Source organism: Triticum aestivum, chromosome 7D (genome assembly GCF_018294505.1).
Source record: "Triticum aestivum cultivar Chinese Spring chromosome 7D, IWGSC CS RefSeq v2.1, whole genome shotgun sequence".
In the NCBI taxonomy this organism is placed as follows: Eukaryota; Viridiplantae; Streptophyta; class Magnoliopsida; order Poales; family Poaceae; genus Triticum; species Triticum aestivum.
Genome location: NC_057814.1, coordinates 453591749 through 453598889, shown reverse-complemented (window position 1 = coordinate 453598889; position 7141 = coordinate 453591749).

The window sequence follows — 7141 nt, the reverse complement described above, 5'->3', positions numbered from 1 at the left end:
CCTCACAATCGGATTCGGTGAATTTGTTTGCTCCATGGCCCAGAGGAGCAGCTCTATGTACTCCCACGTGACTCCCTCCGGGAGTATCGCCGCATTTTCGCTCTATTGCAGATATTTGGCCATGGATGTCGTCGTCGCCGCTAGTTGGTCCTTGTTGTCAAACCAAGACTGTATCTCCAACATCCTAGCTAGCTTCACAGGGTCGCCGTCTGCGATCCTCACGTATCGGTTGTACTCCTCCATCGATCTACTTCTCCACAGCACCTTCACTCGCCGCGGTGGTTTTTGAATGGAAGAGAAGAGGAGCAGCGCTGGTTTTGGTTTAGAACGGGAGAGGAGCGACGCTAGTTTTGGATTGGAACAGGAGAGGAGGGGCGGTGGTTTTGAAATGGAAGAGGAGAGGAGCGGCGTTGGATTTAGATTGGAACAGGAGAGGAGCGGCGGTGGTTTAAGAGGAGAAGAGCAGAAGAGCAGCGCTGGTGTTGGAAGTATTTTTTTGTTTTGCATATTTTGGGTCAAAGTTTGACCACGTACTGTATTTGACAAGCAAAATGTGAATGCATGTCACCAAAAATTGTATCGTTTGGTTCGTATCTGAATGTACTTTCAAATTATATTATTTTTGCAACGTATAACATATATTTTATTTGCAAAAATCATGGTCAATTATGACCCAGAATAAAAGGGAGACTAGTTAATGTGGGGTCGCTTTCTTAATTGAAGGGTAAATTGATTTTGATTTTGATCCAGTCACAGCGCGCCGGCCTCCTCGTCCAATCCTAAATCGCTGCCGCACGCTCCTCTCCCTCTTCTCCATTGCAAAACCACCTCCTCTCCTCTCCTCTCCATCATCTCCATTCCAAAACCACCGTGTCGCCTCTCCCTCTTCTCCATTGTAAAACCACCTCCTCTCCTCTCCATCCTTTCCATTCCAAAACCACCGTCTCGCCTCTCCCTCTTCTCTATTGCAAGACCACCGTCTCTCCTCTCATCTTCCAAAGCTAGCACCAAATCAGGCAGATCGCCGGCGGCGTACAGGCAAAGTTAGCCAGGTTGAAGGAGATCCTTACTTGGTTTGACAATGAGTGGGAGATTTCGAGGACGGTAGGGTTTAAGGTAAGCTTCGCACTAACCTAATCTTCCACCTGCTCATGCTTACAATCAGTGTGACAGCTAATGAAAATCGTGGTTACAATCAGTCTCCGAGTACTACGCCAATCACCCTTAAATAGCTCTGGACCTTTGGGTAAAAGTTGTGACACTGTGTACAAATAAAGAAAAATAGATTGGTGCTTCTTTCAGAAAAGAGTACTCCCTAGAAAACTGCAATATAAGCAACTAGTATTTGGTTAGAGGATTTGCTGTCGAGAAAGATCCGTCCACAGAGAGCGTCACACATCCCACTGGTGGTGGATGCCAATGCGTGCATGGAGCATGGTTGGTGTCGGTAATTTTTACTTGGCACACCTCGCACTCTGCATATATGTCGGTTCCATCCGTACATTTGTGCAGTTCCACCAAAATGCAGCTGAATAACCCTGTTTGCACAGATAATGAAAAAGCGTGATTACATTATAGTGGCACTAGTTGATGGAACACGCAAAATAAATAGAAGAAAATATTGCGATAGTATCATAGTATGCCATGCTGCGAGGGCGAGATGGGCCCTACGACGCCTCATACGATACGCCATGCCTCATACTGGAAATCGTCCCAAGTCTCCCCGATACACCTTCTGCCAGTGATGAACATCAGTGTACAGCGGTAGTACAAGGAGGGGCCTTGAGACATTCAAATCTCTATTTTTGTGCAGATCAACTAAAATTAAGCACCCCAGTTTGAAGAAACACTTAAACATTAACAATGGGACTAGTTGATGAAACATACATTAACAAAGAGAAGCACTTTCTTTATCTACATTGGAAATGAAATGATAGAGAGGACACTCGCTCTATTTTAACTGTATTATTACTTCATTTTATCAGTGACACTAGGGTCGAGCAGGTGGCAAACGAGGTGTACCGTGCGTCGCAAGGATGAAGGTCGGGGGTGCTTAGACTGGGATGCTGAAGCTGGCTCTTTCAGTCCCTATCTTCCCCCTAATGTTTCTGTGGTAGCATTTGGGTTGTAATCCAAACTTGGTCGAGCTGGTGTTGCCTCCCCCTACCTGCCTAGCTTATGTGGCGAACTTGTCTCCTGCTAGTACTCAGTCCGTTCTAGTAGTAGTTGCATAATTGCCCGTTTACACTGAGATGTTGTCGGATAATGGTTCTCTATGGTTGGGTTTCTTTAATGAAATTGGAGGGAACCCCCTCTTTCGATATATAAAAAACAGTGGCACTAGCGGTGCCAAAACATTGCCTCAACTTAATAGTGCCACTAGATTAAGGTGCAAAATAATAACATTACTGCTTTATCATGGCAGTGCCAAAACAGTAGCACAAGAGCAGGATCAACATGCAGGATCTTTGGCAAACGGTCAGACCCAAAAGGAACATACCTCGTGATGGGAACCATATCTGCAGTCAACGCCATCGTAGAAGGGATGACACCAGTCACCAACATGGATGATTCAATTCATGGGACCTTTTGGTGCAGTTCACCTAAAATGATGCAATGTCCCATGAGCTACCAGCTTCTTCTTCTTCTTTTTTAAGAAAAGGGCTCCAGCCCCGGTTCCATTTCCATCAGAAAACGAAACCACAGAGCTTCTTCTTCATTAGTTGCAATAAAATTGAGCAACATCAAGGTTGGTCGTGAAGCTCTTGGAGTGGCGGACCAGGACAGTTGCATCTCTAATGACAATAGGCAACTTATCTTAATGGGAAATTTAGCAGGACATGAAAAAAAGTGACATTGATTCATATTACTGGAGGCATTACATTGAAAACAACATTGGTTTAACGTGTCCTTACTTTTAACAGTTCGACTGTGATACGTCTCCAATGTATCTATAATTTATGAAGTATTCATGCTATTATATTATCCTTCTAGGATGTTTTATATGCATTTATATGCTATTTTATATGATTTTTGGGACTAACCTATTAACCTAGAGCCCAGTGCCAGTTTCTGTTTTTTCCTTGTATTTGAGTTTTACAGAAAAGTAATACCAAACGGAGTCCAATTGACATGCCAATTTTTGATGATTTTTTCTGGACCAAAAGAAGCCCCCGGAGTAAAAGAGTTGGGCCAGGAGAGTCCCGGGCTGCCCACGAGGGTGGGGGGCGCGCCCACCCCCTGGGCGTGGGCCCCTGCCTCATGGACAACTCGGAGACTCCCCTGACGTGAGACCTACGCCAAAAAATCCTATAAATACTGAAACCTCCAGAAAATAACCTAGATCGGGAGTTCCGCCGCCACAAGCCTCTGTAGCCACCAAAAACCAATCGGGACCCTATTCCGGCACCCTGCCGGAGGGGGGGGTCCCTCACCGGTGGCCATGTTCATCATCCCGGCGCTCTCCATGACGAGGAGGGAGTAGTTCACCCTCGGGGCTGAGGGTATGTACCAGTAGCTATGTGTTTGATCTCTCTCTCTCTCGTGTTCTTGAGGTGATACGATCTTGATGTATCGCGAGCTTTGCTATTATAGTTGGATCTTATGATGTTTCTCCCCCTCTACTCTCTTGTAATGGATTGAGTTTTCCCTTTGAAGTTATCTTATCGGATTGAGTCTTTAAGGATTTGAGAACACTTGATGTATGTCTTGCATGTGCGTATCTGTGGTGACAATGGGATATCACGTGATCCACTTGATGTATGTTTTGGTGATCAATTTGCGGGTTCCGCCCATGAACCTATGCATAGGGGTTGGCACATGTCTTCATCTTGACTCTCTGGTAGAAACTTTGGGGCACTCTTGAAGTACTTTGTGTTGGTTGAATAGATGAATCTGAGATTGTGTGATGCATATCGTATAATCATACCCATGGATACTCGAGGTGACATTGGAGTATCTAGGTGACATTAGGGTTTTGGTTGATTTGTGTCTTAAGGTGTTATTCTAGTGCGAACTCCAGGATAGATTGAACGGAAAGAATAGCTTCGTGTTATTTTACTACGAACTCTTGAATAGATCGATCAGAAAGGATAACTTTGAGGTGGTTTCGTACCCTACAATAATCTCTTCGTTTGTTCTCCTCTATTAGTGACTTTGGAGTGACTCTTTGCTGCATGTTGAGGGATAGTTATATGATCCAATTATGTTATTATTGTTGAGAGAACTTGCACTAGTGAAAGTATGAACCCTAGGCCTTGTTTCAACGCATTGCAATACCGTTTGTGCTCATTTTTATCATTAGTTACCTTGCTGTTTTATATTTTTAGATTACAAAAACCTATATCTACCATCCTTATTGCACTTGTATCACCATCTCTTCGCCGAACTAGTGCACCTATACAATTTACCATTGTATTGGGTGTGTTGGGGACACAAGAGACTCTTTGTTATTTGGTTGCAGGGTTGTTTGAGAGAGACCATCTTCATCCTACGCCTCCCACGGATTGATAAACCTTAGGTCATCCACTTGAGGGAAATTTGCTACTGTCCTACAAACCTCTGCACTTGGAGGCCCAACAACGTCTACAAGAAGAAGGTTTAGTAGTAGACATCAAGCTCTTTTCTGGCGCCGTTGCCGGGGAGGTGAGTGCTTGAAGGTATATCTTTAGATCTTGCAATCGAATCTTTTTGTTTCTTGTTTTAGCACTAGTTTAGTTTATAAAAGAAAACTACAAAAAATGGAATTGAGTTTGTCTCATACGCTTCATCTTTTTAATATCTTTCGTGAGTATGATGGAAAGGAAAATTGTGCCAAAGTGTTAGAAGAATAATGCATTAAAATGTTTGGCACTGAATCTTTGAATGATGAGCATGATTGCAATGTTGTTAGTATGAACTCCTTGAATATCCATGGTACTAATGATGATTGCACTAGTCATGATGAAAATATTCCTTATAAGCATGTCGATTTTTGTGGAGTGCATAGAGTTTGCAAATACATACCAAAAAGGGAAGATAGATTTTGTAAGAGGCACAAATACTTAGAAACTAAATGGTTGCAAGAGAGGCTAAATGTTAGTGCTGAAAATTTAAAATATCTTAGCCATACTTGTGAACTTTGCAATGAACATGGTCATTTAAATATCAAATGCAAATTGTTTCATGATCGAATCGTGTCCAAAAATTGTGATGACTTGATTTCCCTTGCACATCATAATGAACTTAGTCTGCTTTTGGGTTATGAAGAATTGAAACGTCAAACTAAGTTTATTCCAGAATATAACCTCGAGAAATTCCTCGATATTGATCTAGAAGAAATTTATATGTATTATGCGGTGAATTGCATTGAAAATCCTTATATTGCCAATTACATAAAGAAAAGAAAACAAATAGAAGATGAAGAGAATACTAACGAAAGGGAAGAGACTTCCCAATATTCTCCTATTATTTCTTATGATGAATCAGGTAACGAGGAGGAGCCTTCTATTCAACCAATCTCATCAATAAGGAGCTCCAAAAAGAGGATTGAACCTACACATCATGTGAAGAAGAAAAAGAAAAGACGGAGAAGCAAAGGTAGAAAGGTATCTCTCCCAAATGATGTTGCGCCTATTACTCATCGTGATGATGATAATTGCTATACTATTGGTGCTATCCATACTATTAATGATGAGAGTGATTATGCTTATGATATGAAAAGGCCCAAGCTTGGGGATGCTATGTTTGATGAAGATGATGTTTTTGAGAATATATTTGCTGCAATTAATGTTTGTCCCAAGCTTGGGGATGCTACGTTTAATGAAGATGATATTTTTAGCCTCCCAAGTTTTGATGAGCAAATTTATTATGATGATAGCATGCCTCCTACTTATGATGATTATTGTGATGATACTTATGCTATAAAAAGTAGAGATGATTATATTTATAAAACTTGGCATGATTATGATTACCCTTTTTCTGAACATCACTCTTTTAATGTGGAAACAATTTATAGTATTCAAGTCTCTTATGATACTCCCACTATTCCGAATGAGAAGAATTTTGCTTATGTGGAGAGTAGTAAAATTTCTATGCAAGTAGATCATGAAAAGAATGCTTTAGGTGCTGGTTATATTGTTGAATTCATTCATGATGCTACTAAAAATTATTATGAGGGAGGAATGTATGCTTGTAGGAATTGCAATAATATCAAGTTTCCTCTCTATGTGCTTAAAGTTTTGAAGTTATGCTTGTTTTGCCTTCCTATGCTAGTTGATTATTGTTCCCATAAGTTGTTTGCTCACAAAATCCCTATGCATAGGAAGTGGGTTAGACTTAAATGTGCTAGTCATATTCTTCATGATGCTCTCTTTATGTTTCAACTCTTATCTTTTATGCGAGCATCATTGAAATCATCATGCCTAGCTAGGGGCGTTAAACGTTAGCGCTTGCTGGGAGGCAACCCAATTTTTAGTTTTTTTCTTTCTTTTTGGTTCTTTTTAGTAATAAATATTTGATCTAGCCTCTGGCTAGATGTGGTTTTATGTTTTAATTAGTGTTTGTGCCAAGTAAGACCTATAAGATCTTCTTGGATGATAGTTATTTGATCTTGCTGAAAATTCCAGAAACTTTCTGTTCACGAAAACAATTGTTTAAAATCACCAGAACGTGGTAAAACACTCATTCCAATTGCAGCAGATCAATAATCAAATTATCTAGGTATTCCTATTTTTGTAGAAGTTTTTGAGTTCCAGAAGTTTGCGTTAGTTACAGATTACTACAGACTGTTCTGTTTTTGACAGATTCTGTTTTTCGTGTGTTGTTTGCTTATTTTGATGAATCTATGGCTAGTAAATAATTTATAAACCATAGAGAAGTTGGAATACAGTAGTTTTAACACCAATACAAATAAATAATGAGTTCATTACAGTACCTTGAAGTGGTGTTTTGTTTTCTTTCGCTAACGGAGCTCACGAGATCTTCTGTTAAGTTTTGTGTTGTGAAGTTTTCAAGTTTTGGGTAAAGATTCGATGGACTATGGAATAAGGAGTGGCAAGAGCCTAAGCTTGGGGATGCCCAAGGCACCCCAAGGTAATATTCAAGGACAACCAAGAGCCTAAACTTGGGGATGCCCCGGATGGCATCCCCTCTTTCATCTTCG